The sequence below is a fragment of the Lissotriton helveticus genome, chromosome 3_2 (assembly GCF_964261635.1).
Source record: "Lissotriton helveticus chromosome 3_2, aLisHel1.1, whole genome shotgun sequence".
NCBI classification, from domain to species: domain Eukaryota; kingdom Metazoa; phylum Chordata; class Amphibia; order Caudata; family Salamandridae; genus Lissotriton; species Lissotriton helveticus.
In genome coordinates this window covers 76,638,736-76,652,595 of record NC_136062.1, presented here as the reverse complement: position 1 = coordinate 76,652,595, position 13,860 = coordinate 76,638,736, and the positions used below count along the sequence as shown (strand labels likewise).

The 13,860-nt window shown below is 46.9% G+C and overlaps 1 protein-coding gene across 1 annotated transcript in view; it reads right to left on the bottom strand.

The window, feature by feature from the left end:
• TNFAIP8L3 (TNF alpha induced protein 8 like 3) overlaps positions 1 to 12,573 on the bottom strand; it is a 579,383-nt gene extending 566,810 nt beyond the window's left edge. The window contains exon 1 of the mRNA XM_078684597.1: positions 12,273 to 12,573. The gene's annotated coding sequence lies outside the window, so the exon portion shown is untranslated. The remainder of the gene's footprint in view (positions 1 to 12,272) is intronic.
• Positions 12,574 to 13,860: the final 1,287 nt, after the last annotated feature.

Genomic DNA, 13,860 nt, shown 5'->3' with positions numbered 1-13,860 from the left:
AACTTTAATGTTATTATTAATGGGCATAACTCTCATTTGTGTTTCGTCAGTAAAGGTCAACGTCGATTTTGAGATGTAGAATTGATAATATGACATGTCTTTGTTTTGTTTGACTCAATTAAATATCATTTCTGGTCAACACATTCCTCTAGTCGGTCTCTGTTCTCTAATCAAAATTCTTTCTCTATTATTTCGGATTTTCTAATGTTCGGACGTACATATTTCTCAGGTTAAATTAAGGCTGAATTCCCTTACTAATATTGGTTGAAGCAAATCGTTACATTAAGATAATATTTCCAAAATTTGGATTTGAACCATAGCTGCTTAATTCGAAGTGTGATTAATTTGCATTTAGGAATTACACTTTTTGTTAAAGTGAGTGTGCACAATTCTCATTGTTTTAAATGGCTAAATGTTTCTATTGAAATCTGGATTCATGTTTCTTTAAGGTAAACAACAGTGGTCTTTCCGTACCAAAAAAGAAACAAAGACCTCAATCCCTAAAGCCCATCCTATCTCATGGAAATACAATTCATTGCTGTGTAATTGGTGTTTCAGGTGAAACTACTTCACAATGGAATCATTTCAAACAATGATTGTGTAGCCATGTGTAACAGAATCAATCAAAGTATGCCTAGTTTCAAATCCTGCACTAGAAATGTTTTGCTGTAGTGTCCGCCATATCAGACATACATTTCATCTTCCAAACGCCAGTGCCAGTTTAATATAGTGTGGGTGGCAAAGTAGCATAAGTTTAAAATCAAAAGGGTTGATTCTGTGCAATTATGCTTTAAAGTCTATACTTTGCAGGTTGGGAAAAAGGGGAATATTTCTATTCCTTATATGAAGGTGAAGCATGCATCAGTTACTGTGTGCTGGAAATGGCTGTTTTTGCAGGGTTACACCAATTTTTTTGCCTTCCTCCTCCTCATTTTTGTTGGATTTAGGACTCTGAGCACTTTACCACTGCTGACTATGTGCTAACGTGCATGTGCTATGTACCTAAAGTATGCTGACAATTAGTTTCTCCATGATTGGCATATTTGGTTTACTTATAAGTCCCTAGTAAAGTGCACTACCTGTGCCCAAGGCCTATAAATCAAATGCTAGTAGTGGGCCTGCAGAACTGGTGTGCCACCCACACAAGTAAACTTTTGACCATGTCTCAGGTCTATCACGGAAGAGCCTTATTTGGCATTTTAAACTGCCATTTCGACCTGGTAAGTTCACTTATTTTCTAGGCTCAAACCTTCCATTTTATTACATATATGTCATCATCAGAGTAGGGCCTAGACAGACCATAGGCAGGGTGCCGTGCACTAAAAAGTTAGGACATGTAATATTAAGTTTTATATCTCCCGGTAGTAAAATACTCTTAAATTCATATTTCACTACTGTTAGAAATAGGGGTCTCTTGTTGGCAATGGTTTGCACCTTTGTCCAAGTAGGGATCCATCCTTCTAGTCAAGATAGGGAGTTACACTCTTAAAATACCCACTGCTAACCCCTTTGGTTGCTTTACACGAGCAGTCAGGCTTATCTCAGAGTCAGTGTGTGAATTATTTGTACATAACCAACAGTAATACAGTGAAAGCACCACAAAAGGACACCACACCAGTTTAGAAAAATATCCAATATTTTTATATATCCAAATCAAGACAAAACTATAAGAATCCAACATTCAGTACTTAAAAATATATACTTTGCAAGACAGCCTTAAAATTGCAGAAATGACTAAAAAAACTGTTCTTTTGAGTCGGTAGCTCCGTCCGGGGCTACCGCGATGCTGAAAACAACAGAGTCTAGCTGTTCCAGCCGACCACGTTGGTGCGGGCCAACTAAAGCGTTAACAGACTTGTGAACAGCACCTTTCTAGTTGCAGCTGACGCGTTAATATGAGTCAGTCGGGGAAACCGTTGCAGTTTCATTACAAAATGGAAGCGGTGCAGGGTGCGTTGCCCTTAAAATGCGGTGCAGGCAGCGGCTTGCTGACGATCGTCCAGACGGCGTTGGTGAAACCAAGGGCTATGGTGCGGGGCGAAGCGGTGCTTGATGCGTTGCTGGCAGGTTGCGCTGCAAGCGACAGAGCCAGTTAGCGGGAGCTGGAGTCAATCGGCCCAGACGGCTGCGTCTGACGAGGAGGTGAGTCGTGAAACTTACAAGCGGTTCCCCCTGCAATGATGCGGTCGCAGGTGTTAAAGTCAGAAGGCAGTGACGACTTTGGTGAGACCAGGTCAGGGAAGTGAAGCAAGGCAGTGCGGAGTGCTGTCCCCACAGGTTACAGTGCAAGCAGCCACTTGGTGATAGTGGCATCTGTCCAGGGTTGTGGTGTGAGTGCCTTCAGGACACGTACTCAGCAACAGAGTCGGTGATGGAGTTGGTTGCTTTTTCCTTCTCTGTGGCAATTGAAACAGCGGTCATATAGGTTGGTGAAGTCTTTGCAGTCCCTGAGACTTCAGAACAGGAGGCAAGCTCTACTACAAGCCCTTGGAGATACTCAGCACAAGTAAAGATAGTTCAGTCCCCTCCTTTCACCGCCCAAGGCAGAAGCAGCAGCTGCAGGCCAACCCAACAAAGCAACAACACATCAAAGGGGTAGTACTCCTCCTGGCAGCTCTTCCTGCTCTTCTTCTTAACAGGTTCCTTGATGCCAGAAAGTTCTAAAGTTCTGGGGTTTGGGCCCCCATATTAATACTCAGTTTCTCTTTGTTCTCTCAGGCAGAGAGACTCTGGGCTCAGTCCAACCCGGCGTCCCAGCAAGAGGTGGATACAACATTGTGTAAGGCAGAAACAGGCCCTTCATGTGCAAGGAAATCTCCTCCCTCTACTTTAAATGCAGCCCAGGTCTATTCAGCCCAGCGCTGACTCATCCAGGAAAGGCAGAACACACCTCAACCCCACGCCCCCAGTGGTTGTCTACAGTGAATCCACAACCCCTAGCCCATGTCAACCCAAAGCCAGACAGTCAATCCACAAAACAGCAGAGGCACACAGGATAGCTAAGCAAGAAAATACCTACTTTCTAAAAGTAGTATTTTCAAACACAGAACATATAAGTCATCTTTATTAAAGGCTGCATTTTTACATTCTGAGTTCAGGCATACGTAACTCCATTTCCTTACATTGTGCAATGCTAAGATATGCTTATAAGATGTTACAAGCAACCTCCCATTCTATTCTATGGGACAGATAGCCTTGCAGTGGTGAAAAACAAAAACACTTTAACTCACCACCAGGACATGTCACACACACCAGTACATGTCCTACCTTTAACATACACAGCACCCTGCCCAGGGGGGTACCTTGGGCCTACCTTAAGGGTGACTTACATCTAAGGAAAGAGAAGATTAGGGCCCAGCAAGTGGGTGCACTTGCCAGGTCGACATGGCAGTTACAAACTGTGCGCAGACACTGCAGTGGCAGGTCTAAGATACCTTTATAGGGCTACTTTTGTGGGTGGCACAATCAGAGCTGCAGGCCCACTACTAGAATTTGGTTTACAGGCCCTAGCACTCTCAGTGCACTGTACTAGGGATGTTCTAGTAGATCAAATATGGCAATCATGGAAACACCAATCCATACCACAATCTACAACAGGAGAACTTGCACTTTAACACTGAACAGCAGTGAGAAAGTGCGCAGAGGCATAAAACCAGCAAAAACAGAGTCAAACCCGGGAGGTCAGGAAGCAAAAAGCCAGGGGAAACATGCCGAAAGATGCCAGGTCTAACAACTACTGATATGTCTAGGCTCTCCCATGGGGTAAAATTGAAACTGCTTTGTAACCTTATACAAGTGTAACTTTCAATTGGGAAAAGATAGGAAACATATGTTTGTTGTCTCAGGACTCACAATTTAATTCCCATCTTTTAGTGAAGTTAGTTTTTAAATTGCAAGTCTGAAAATGTCTGTAGGGAGTCTGGAACCAGGGCAGAGAAGGGCAGGGTCTTGTGCGCTACAAAGACCTTTCTTTGAAGTCTTCCTACTTTGAGTGCTTAAATAGGCATAAGTACTGAACCTCTGACACCATGAACTGAGTTTCCATTTGAGACCTGAGGAAATTCTGTCAGGAAGAGGAGCTACATTGAAGGAGGGACTGCTACTTTGTTAACTGCTCTACTTTGTTGGCCTGCTGCCTGCTGATTGATGTGCTGTAGGAGGGACAGCCATATTGTAACTTGCCCTACTATGTTGGCCTGCTACCTGCTGTCTTTTGCCTGACATTTAGAAGGAGTATGTCTACTCTCTGCATCCCCGACAAAGACAACTTAAGAAACTCCGAGGGCTTATTGGCTTGGCCCCTGCTCAAGAAGTCTCATGTCCATCAAAGACTTCGCTCCTACAAACACTCCTGCTGGACCCGGCTCTAGAGAACACTCTCCTGCTGGGATCACACAAACCAGTCCAGGGCATGAAACCACAGCTCCTGCAGCTGTTTGCCTATAAGCTGATGAAGATCGCAGTGGAAATCCTCGCGTCTGCCTGCCTTGCTGCAGCACTGCTCAACAGCAGCCCAGTGTGACTCGGCATACATCATTGGCTACCCCAGTGTGGGGCCGATCAATGTAGACTGCTGCGTCTGCCCACTTCCTCCAGTCTGCCGAAGTTACCGTGACTGCAGCACCGCACATGGACGACTCAGCGTGGCTTGCGCAACACCGCAGCCTGCCCGAAGGAGGAGATCCTGAAACGCGAGCTCTGTTCATGAGGTCTTTGACCTTGCAGCTTTCCCCCAGAAAGGTACAGTGTGTATTGAGACCCCTGAGTTCTCCGTAGCCCACCTGCCCTTTGTCACGAGTGCCAGGATTTGCCTGAATTTCACTAGTCTCAATGGACCTGCAGTTGCCTTACTGTTTCCCAGACTGTTGAAGCAATGTATTTGTTCAAATGCACTGAGAAAGCCTATTTGTAGATCCTCTGCTTAAATTGCTCCCATGTCCCCAGTGTTACTGTAAATTACCTACTAGGAGAGCGTGTGTTTTCAACACTGTATATGCTTTCCCAACTTTCAGCAATCATACCTTGTGAACAATTGATTGGATTGTTGTCCTTAAGTTTGAAAGAGTAAAAGAGATCCTATTTTTCTACAACAGTGTGGAGTCTTTTTGTGGTGTTTTCACTCTGTTAGTGTGTTTGTGTATGTGTGCACAAATACTTTGCACATTCCCTCTTTAGTTTAGACTGACTCTCTGTGCCAAGCTACCAGAGCGTGAGCACAGGTAAACTTTTAGTCAGTGTAGTCAAGTACCCTGTCTAGGATTGTGGTTCTGGACATGGTGTATATCTCTAGCAACCAGAAACACAATTTATAATATTTAACATATTCTTTGATTGTTAAAGGAGCATCACTGCGTTCACAGTTTAAGAAGGCAAGCAACAGCAAAACCAAAAGGTCTGTTTCTTTTAGTGTTGTATGTCAGAACGTCGACGACAAAAATATTAATGGGGAAAAATATTGCAGCCTAAATGCTGAGAACCAAAATATCATGAAGATAAGAGCATGTAGGAAAGTATAGATGTACTAGTCTTAACTGCTCATCTTAAAGAAACATATATCAAGGTAAATATATGCTTAGTTAAGTATGATAGCTTGCTTCTTGATGTTTTGGCCTCAGTATTTGTCCCACAATATTTTGCCGTCGATATTCTGGTGGGATGCCTTTTATAAGTAATAGTTTATCTGATTTGGGCCTAAATGTCCTCGAATGAGAATCCAAAAGGAAGCAACAGCTAGGCCAAAACTGTGAGAAGGGCCTCTTTCCTGAACAGACTAGATTAGCTGAGTTAAGAAGTACCCTCCAAGAAGAATGTGTTGAAAAGAAATTAGAAGGTGAAGTTTATTTTAAAAGCATTGAACTGAAAAGACACACAGAGCAAACTATTCCAAAGTAGATACTTTTGACAAATCGCCAGTACTGTTGTTGCAAATTTAAGAAAGCCTATGTATATGTGTCAGACTTTACTTTGTGATCAAAAAAGATGTCAATATAACAAATGTTATCATGATAGCAAAGTAAAACAATTGAACATGCAAGAGCGATTAGTGATTAGCAGCAGTAGCGTAGCAAGGTCAGGTGGTACCTGGTGCGGAAAGTTTCTTGTCACCCCGGCTTGACAAAAAGGGAAAAATATGTGTTTAACCCCTTGCACGCTGATGACGGAACCGCTCTGTCATCAGCTGCGGGTGCGCTGTGCTGATGACGGAGCGGTTCCGTCATGGCCCGCCCCGCTCAATAGAACGCTCATGCGCGGTGCGAATTCCGCGCCTGCGCTGAGGGTTCTATTGAGCGGGGCGGGCCATGACGGAACCGCTCCGTCACCAGCATAGCTCAACCGACGCTGGTGACGGAGCGGTTCCGTCACCAGCATGCGGCCGCCGCGCGGCCGCCCCGCCCCCTTAGCACTGCAGCGGAATAGCCGCCACAGTGAAGGGGTTAAACACCCCCCTCAGTGATGATACCCGGGGCGGCCCGTTTCCACCGCTCCCCCTTTCCTATGTCACTGACTAGCATATCATCCAAAACACAAGCATTTTCTAAGCAAAAATCTTAAATCATCAATCAAGATATCATTGTACTAACCAAATAAATAAATACATCAAAAAGCACGTACTGACTATAATATAATGAAAGGACTACTTGCATTTCGTCACCAAGCCTTCTGAAAACAAAAAAGGCAATATACACGCACAAAAAAATCCCATTGCTTTGATGGATAGCCCATCTATGCAATGGTAATAAATGAAAATCATTTCACTGACCAGTTACAGCTTTTAACGTTATTTAATCCAAACAATGGATCAACATGTTTATTTGAGGTTTAATTCAGGAGAAAGCAAATACTCATAGGGAATACCGGTTTATGTAAAGTGTGCAAAATATAAGCAGGAACAATGGCATGGGCGCAAATTTAGGATGGTGAGTGTACAAATTCAGGACAAGGGGTCAAAATTCAGGACAAAAATTCAGGACAGGGGATCAAACTTCAGTTCAAAAGTTCGGGGCAACAGGTATTCTTTGCAGATACATCAGTGGATGTCATGCAATAGTATATAAATAAATAGGCAAGGAATATAAGTACAAGTCACTTCTCCTACCCCGTCACTGCTCCTTGTCTGTCATTTCCCCTGCCCCGTCATCACTCCTGCCTGTTCACCACTCCTGCCCATTCACCGCTCCTGCATGTTCACTGCTCCTACCCATTCGACACTCCTGCTCATGCCTAATCACTGCTCCTGCCCAATCACTGCTCCCACCCAGTCACTTCTCCTGCCTCGTCACTTCTCCTGCCCCGTCACTTCTCCTGCCCCGTTCACTGCTCCTGCCCTCTTCACTGCTCCTGCCCTTTCACCGCTCCTGTCCCTTTCACCGCTCCTTTCCTTTCACCGCTCCCACCGGGTTTCCGCTCCTTCTCATGCCTAATCACCACTCCTGCCCTGTCACTTCTCCTGCCCCATCACCTCTCCTGCCCCATCACCTCTCCTGCCCAGTCACTTCTCCTGCCCGGTCACCACTCCTGCCCGGTTACCACTCCTGCCCTGTCACCTCTCCTGCCCAGTCATCTCTCCTTTCCTGTTGCCTCTCCTGCCCTGTCACTGCTTCTGTCCCGTCACTGCTCCTGCCCCGTCACCGCTCCTGCCCAGTCACCGCCCCTGCCCGTTCAATGCTCCTGCCATTCACTGCTCCTGCCCGGTCACCACTCCTGCCGGGTCAGCACTCCTCCGGGTCACCGCTCCTGCCCGGTCACCTCTCCTGCCCAGTCACCTCTCCTGCCCAGTCACCTCTCCTTTCCTGCTGCCTCTCCTGCCCCGTCACTGCTCCTGCCCCGTCACTGCTCCTGCCCCATCACCGCTCCTGCCTGTTCACTACTCCTGCCCCGTCACTCCTCCTGTCCGGTCAGCACTCCTGGACGATCACCGCTCCTGCCCCATTCACCGCTCCTGCCCGATCACCACTCCTGCCCCGTTCACCGCTACTACCCATTCACTTCTCCTGCCCCGTCATTGCTCTTGTCCCATCACTGCTCCTGCCCAGTCACTTTTCCTGCCCCATCACCACACCTGCCCCGTCACCGCTCCTGCCCGTTCACTGCTCTTGCCCGATCACCGCTCCTGCCCCATCACTTCTCCTGTCCCATCACTTCTCCTACCCCATCACTTCTCCTGTCTCATCACTTCTCCTGTCCCATCACTTCTCCTGCCCCGTTCACTGCTCCTATCCATTCAATGCCCCTATCCGTTCACTGCCCCTATCCGTTCACAGCTCCTGTCCGTTCACCGCTCCTGCCCGGTTACCGCTCCTGTACATGCCTAATCACCGCTCCTGCACCGTCACTTCTCCTGCCCCATTACTTCTCCTGCCCGTCACCTCTCCTTTCCTGTCGCCTCTCCTGTCCCGTCACTGCTCCTGACCCATCACCTCTCCTCCCGTCACTTTTCCTGCCCCGTCACCTCTCCTGCCCCGTCACCCCTCCTGCCCTGTCACCTCTCTATGCCTGTTGTCTCTCCTTGTTGTCACTTCTACCTGCCACTTCACTTTGCCTGCACTGTCACTTCTCCTGCCCCGTTGCTTCTCCTATTACTTCTCCTGCCCGATCACCTCTCCCACCCCATCACCTCTCCTTTCCTGTCTCCTCTTCTGTCCCTTCATTGATCCTGCCCAGTTGACACTGTATAACATTGACACATTTCACATGGTGGCAAGTTCCCCACAGTACTCTGTCTGGGGAAAGCTCCTCTGTAATCACTAACTCAGCATGATAAGCTAAAGGCAGAAGGTGGCGGATTGTCATTCGAAGGGGATAATCAGCCTCAATCGGAATGACAATGGGCCTGCCATCAGTCTGTGAGAACTCAGGGAGGGGCGGCTGCAGCCTCTGGAGTTCAACAGAGAAGTGCGAGCCGCCCCTGAAAGTTATCAGTTTTAAGTTGGACGATTCTTTTTTGAAAGAAAGAAGTAGGGGAACGGACTGAAATAATTTTTTTAAGTTGGGGCACGCCGTGCCCTTCCGATCCCGCCCACTTCTACCACTGGCCTCAGTTAGCCGAACAAACTGGCTGCACTGTACCTCCAAACCACTCGCGGCCGGCATTACTCGCAGGTAGGGTAATTGTGTGGGCTCACTTGAGGAGGAAGTCGCCGGGGGTAATTTGAAATAAATGTGAAAAAATGTAACTTACCTTCGTGGTCCGGTCCCACGCCGTCCTGCGTCCTCTCCTCCACACAGGAAGTAGGCAGCCTCCCTCCCCTCCCCTAAGCCAATAACTACGCTCCAATGGCAGCATTGTGATTGGCTGGGGCGCCGACTGCACAGGCGTCTATAGGGAGGCCATTTACTCCATGTAGGCTGGAGAAAAGGGCAGAGTGCGTATAACTGGTTTGGTCGGCCCTGGGGCCGACCAAACAGTCAGCGCCAACAACAGTGGGCAAGCCACTCCTTCACTGTCCTGGAGCAGGACCACCCTCCCGCCAGCCCCAACCAAATCATTCTGCTTTCTCACAGTGCGAGAAGCAGAAACATAAACTGGTATTTATAATACCTTTTTATGTTTCTGCTTCTCGCACTGCGAGAAAGCAGTGGGGGGACGCTCCGCCCACATGGAGGAGCCACCCCTGCTCCAAACTGAGAAAGCTTCAAAGACGAGTTGCACCAGAAAGCGGCATTCTTCCTTGCACCTTAGTGCACTGGACAGTTTACACTTTAGGGCGAGACAACAAATTAACAGGAAGAGTGGGTTGACAGCCGAGCCATGGATCCACATTGGCTTTAAGAGCCTGTGCATGAGGCGATACCTGAAAATATCCAAGTAAATCTTACAGCAAAAAAACATTTAATAATATATACAAAATCAAAATTACAAAAACTGTATTTGTTTAACATGCGGACCCATTTAACCTTAGTGCATCAGATTATAGCTCTGCATTGAGAGGTAATTCTGGAAAGTGATTATTTTAAACATGAATTTAGATATACTCTCTCAACTCCACACCCAGTCACCCACCCCCAAGACCGGCCATTAGTAAGCAAGTAAGCAAGAAGGCAAGTCAGTTCTCAAGTGCACCCTACATGTGGCCTAGATTCTTATTGCACATGGAGCAGCATTCCATTTTATTTGATCAAACACAAGAGGGTTTTGAACATTGCATATTCTGAGGTCATGTATTATAAAGTGATCATTTGTGATACCGAAAAAAATTCTTAGCACGTGAGGTTACAGTGTGTTGGCAGGCAGAAACATCATGAAAGGTCGGCTCGGTTTTGGCTCGATGGTCAAGAAGACCTCGAGCTGGACCAAGGCCAGTCCTCTGACCTGAGCTTGGCTTCACCCTCTAATTTTAGGAGCGTCTCATGAGACTTTAAAATCTGCTATTTCAGAATGTGGATGTCAGGACCTGAGCTGACCTGGGCAGGAAAGGAATAGACACGGTTTTTAGCGGCAGGCATTCGAGAGGGAGAAGACTCGTAGACACTTTACTCAACCCCATTTGCTAGGTATGGGGTACCAAGCACTACTTCCGCCGCCATTCCTTTATTCACACCTAGATCGTATCGAACTCGTGGTCAGATCCTAACCTCATCCTGGCACTTTACTCATCCACTGTGAGAGACATCTGCCCCTGTAAAAAAAACACCAGAGAACAGCTTTATCCACCAAAGACAGAAGTTGGTAGCAGAGCAAGGGCTGCGATGTTCATAACTTTGCCTACCCCTACTTTAAAGAGAGTCTGATTAGACTTTGAAATCTGCAATTTCGAAATGTAGACGTCAGGACCTGCCTTCCTAACAAGGGGACCATGGAAGGGCGGTATGGGATGGACAGGCGTCTCCTCGAGGCCGTCAGAGAAGACAGCCTCAAGAGCAGCGCCAGCGCCGGACAACCTGCTGTGCCCGTGCTAGCTGCAGACTGCAGCCGCTTCACCAGATTTTTCTCGAGAGACAGAATGCACTCACAACAACTAAGTGTAATCCCGGCTTGTTACTGTGCAATTTCTTATTACAGTGCAGTTTACCCCCTTCTCGTCATTCTGATGTCTCTGCGTAAATCCCAGGCAGGGACATCTTAAGGATTTTGGGGTCCCAGGGCCAAACGTTTTTTGGGGGCCCCTGTATGCAACCGTTTTGGATTTATGATCCAATTACAGCTCTTTCGTGCCGCTTTGTCCAGGTCACTGACAGTGCACAGGGACACTGGTCCAAATTCTAAATGTGTTTACATCTAATATTCAGGGATAGTTATGTGGGTTTTCATTAATGTAACACAGCAGCAGCTCACTAATATTACTGCAGATAATCTCTGTGTCACCCTTCTATTTCTCGTATGTGAGGTCCTGTTTTGGCTATAATATATATTTATTGTATTACGGATTTTGTATGAAACATAAGCACATCATATTCTGCAAAATGTTTGTGATAGACTCTCAGACAATACCCACATAAAAAAATTAAAGAAAAAAACGGTAGTTAAAACAAGCTGTTTAAGAATTATTCAAGGTCATCAGGGCAAGACTTTTCAGAACAGTGCTGGCTCTATCAGGGGTCCCCCTGAAAGGCCGGGGCCCTGTGCCAGAGTCCCCGCTGCCCATGCCTTAAAACGTCTTTGGTGACAGTTAACCGCTTCCTCGAAGTACCATCTCCAGATGGACTGACCACCATAAAGCCCACTTGAACCCATCCTCGGAGGTGCCAGGCACAGTAGCTACATACATCGGGGTACCTGGATCCTGTCTTGCCAGTGCCCACACTAGGCTACTAAGGGACCATTCGGTGGGCAGATTTGCCTCCTCCATCCATCTTTGGTTTCAGAAGCACGGAAGAGAACGTGTCTGCCAATGAAAACTTACATAGAAATGCTTACTCTACCCAAACTTTCAAAAATTCAAATGTCCAGTCTCTAGCAATCCATCTCGCCACCATTCATCAATTAAGACACCGGTTGCACCATTGTTGCCTCTTCGACTGTCTCACAGAGGGTACTGGGGTGTACAGAGCCTTAATTGCCACAAAATTGGTTAGTAGACCCTGTGCCTGCCAAAAAAGCCAGGTCCCTGTGATCAATGTCCTAAACTCAATCCAGCAATGACTCTTTCTAGCATCGTAATCAGAAGCATATTGCTTAACAGCAGTAGATGTCTGTCTGTCTGTATACCTACCTACCTACCTATCCATCCATCCATCCATCCATCCATCCATCCATCCATCCATCCATCCATCTTCTTCAACACGCAAGAAGTTAAAATAAGTAACTCCACATTAACAGAAATGAGAATCGTTACCCTGGCATTGAGAAGTAGTCCTTCCTCTTGAAAACTCGAAATGGCTGTCTGGCCACGGCCGCCACACCCATCTTAGATTCTCTCCTCAGCCCCCACATGGACTTAGCCTTTCCTCACATGGTTCAGCTAGGTTCGTCTGCTGAACCTTAGTGTGAAGCTGTTGCTAGCTGGAATCCTGGAACAAAACAGTTTTCAGTTCTCTCTTCTGAGCTCAGCTTTCTTGAACAAACCCACAGCTGGAAAAGCTGAAAGGCTGTTTTGCTTAAATGTTGGTGGCAAGACTCCCAGATCTTCCTTTGTGTGCTGCTCCTGCCAGAACCTGCACGAGAAAACGTTCCAGTAGGTCGTTTTGGCAGGACATGATGAATCCCCTGCAAGGTCGCGGTGAATTGTCCCAGGCTCGTGGTGTGCTCTTGCTCCCAGTGAAGTATAACAATATACACTGCGGAACAGGCTGTGCTTTAAGTTCTAAAGTAAATACTAACCTGAACTGGGCAGAAAAGGAACAGACCTGGCTTTTAGCGGCAAGCTTTGGGGAGGGAGAGGAGACGCTTTACTCAAACTCCTTGGCTAGGTCAGGGGTACTAAGGGCATACACCAAGCTCCAATCCCACCACCAGCCCTTTATTCACTCCGAGATCGTATCTAATTCTTGGTGAGATCCTAACCTCATTTTTGCAGTTCACTCATCCACTGTGAGAGACACATACCCCTGTTTAAAAGGCACCTGAGAACAGCTTTGCCCACCACAGCTAAGAGTTTGCCGCAGAGTAATCCTCATAAACTCTCTTGTGTACACTTCTCAGTCCACGGCGCATGTAGGAAAATAACTAGGCCTAGATGGAGTTTGCGGAGTTCTACTCTCCGAAACTCCTTGAAGTGCGGGCAAAACTCTGTTGCGCTCCGAAGAGTTCCATCAGCAGCAGAGGCTGTTAAGTTGGGCTGCACGGAGTTTGTCCCTCACTGTAAAATCAGCACTAACCACACTACGTGTTGCGCCAGAGGGCGCTGCTGTTTTCTGCCACTCGGGTAGAAATTCAACTCGTGCAACAGCTTCCTCAAGACGAGCAGCAGATTTCTCAGCGTGAGCAGTCGGGACCTACTGTGACCGCCCCCGTTCAGAAATCTCGCCAGGGGGAGGTCTAGTGCACGATTTCTTCTCGCGAGCGCCGCCAGCTTAATTTTGACGAGTTGCTTGAGAATAAAAACTCCACTCCGTGCCACTTCATAGATTTTTCTGAAACTCCATACTCTAAGCAGAGTGTGGAATGGATAAAACTCTGCAAACTCCACTGGTGGAGAAGAAGTCTTCGCCCACCCCTAAAAATAACAAGTTTTTCGCCTTTAGCTGCAAACTTTGGAGAGCGAGAAGGGACAATTTACTAATTTTCTTTGTCTGCATGAATGAATGAATGAATGGAGCTTATAAAGTGCACAGCTACTCAAAAAGTGTGTCCTGGAGCTAGAGGTCCATGCATGAATGCCCTGAGAGTCACAATTAGCTTTAAAGAGTCAGGTTTTCAGATGTTTCTTAAAGGATGTCAAATCAGTTGTTACTCTCAATGTGGCCGGTAGTTGGTTCCATGTT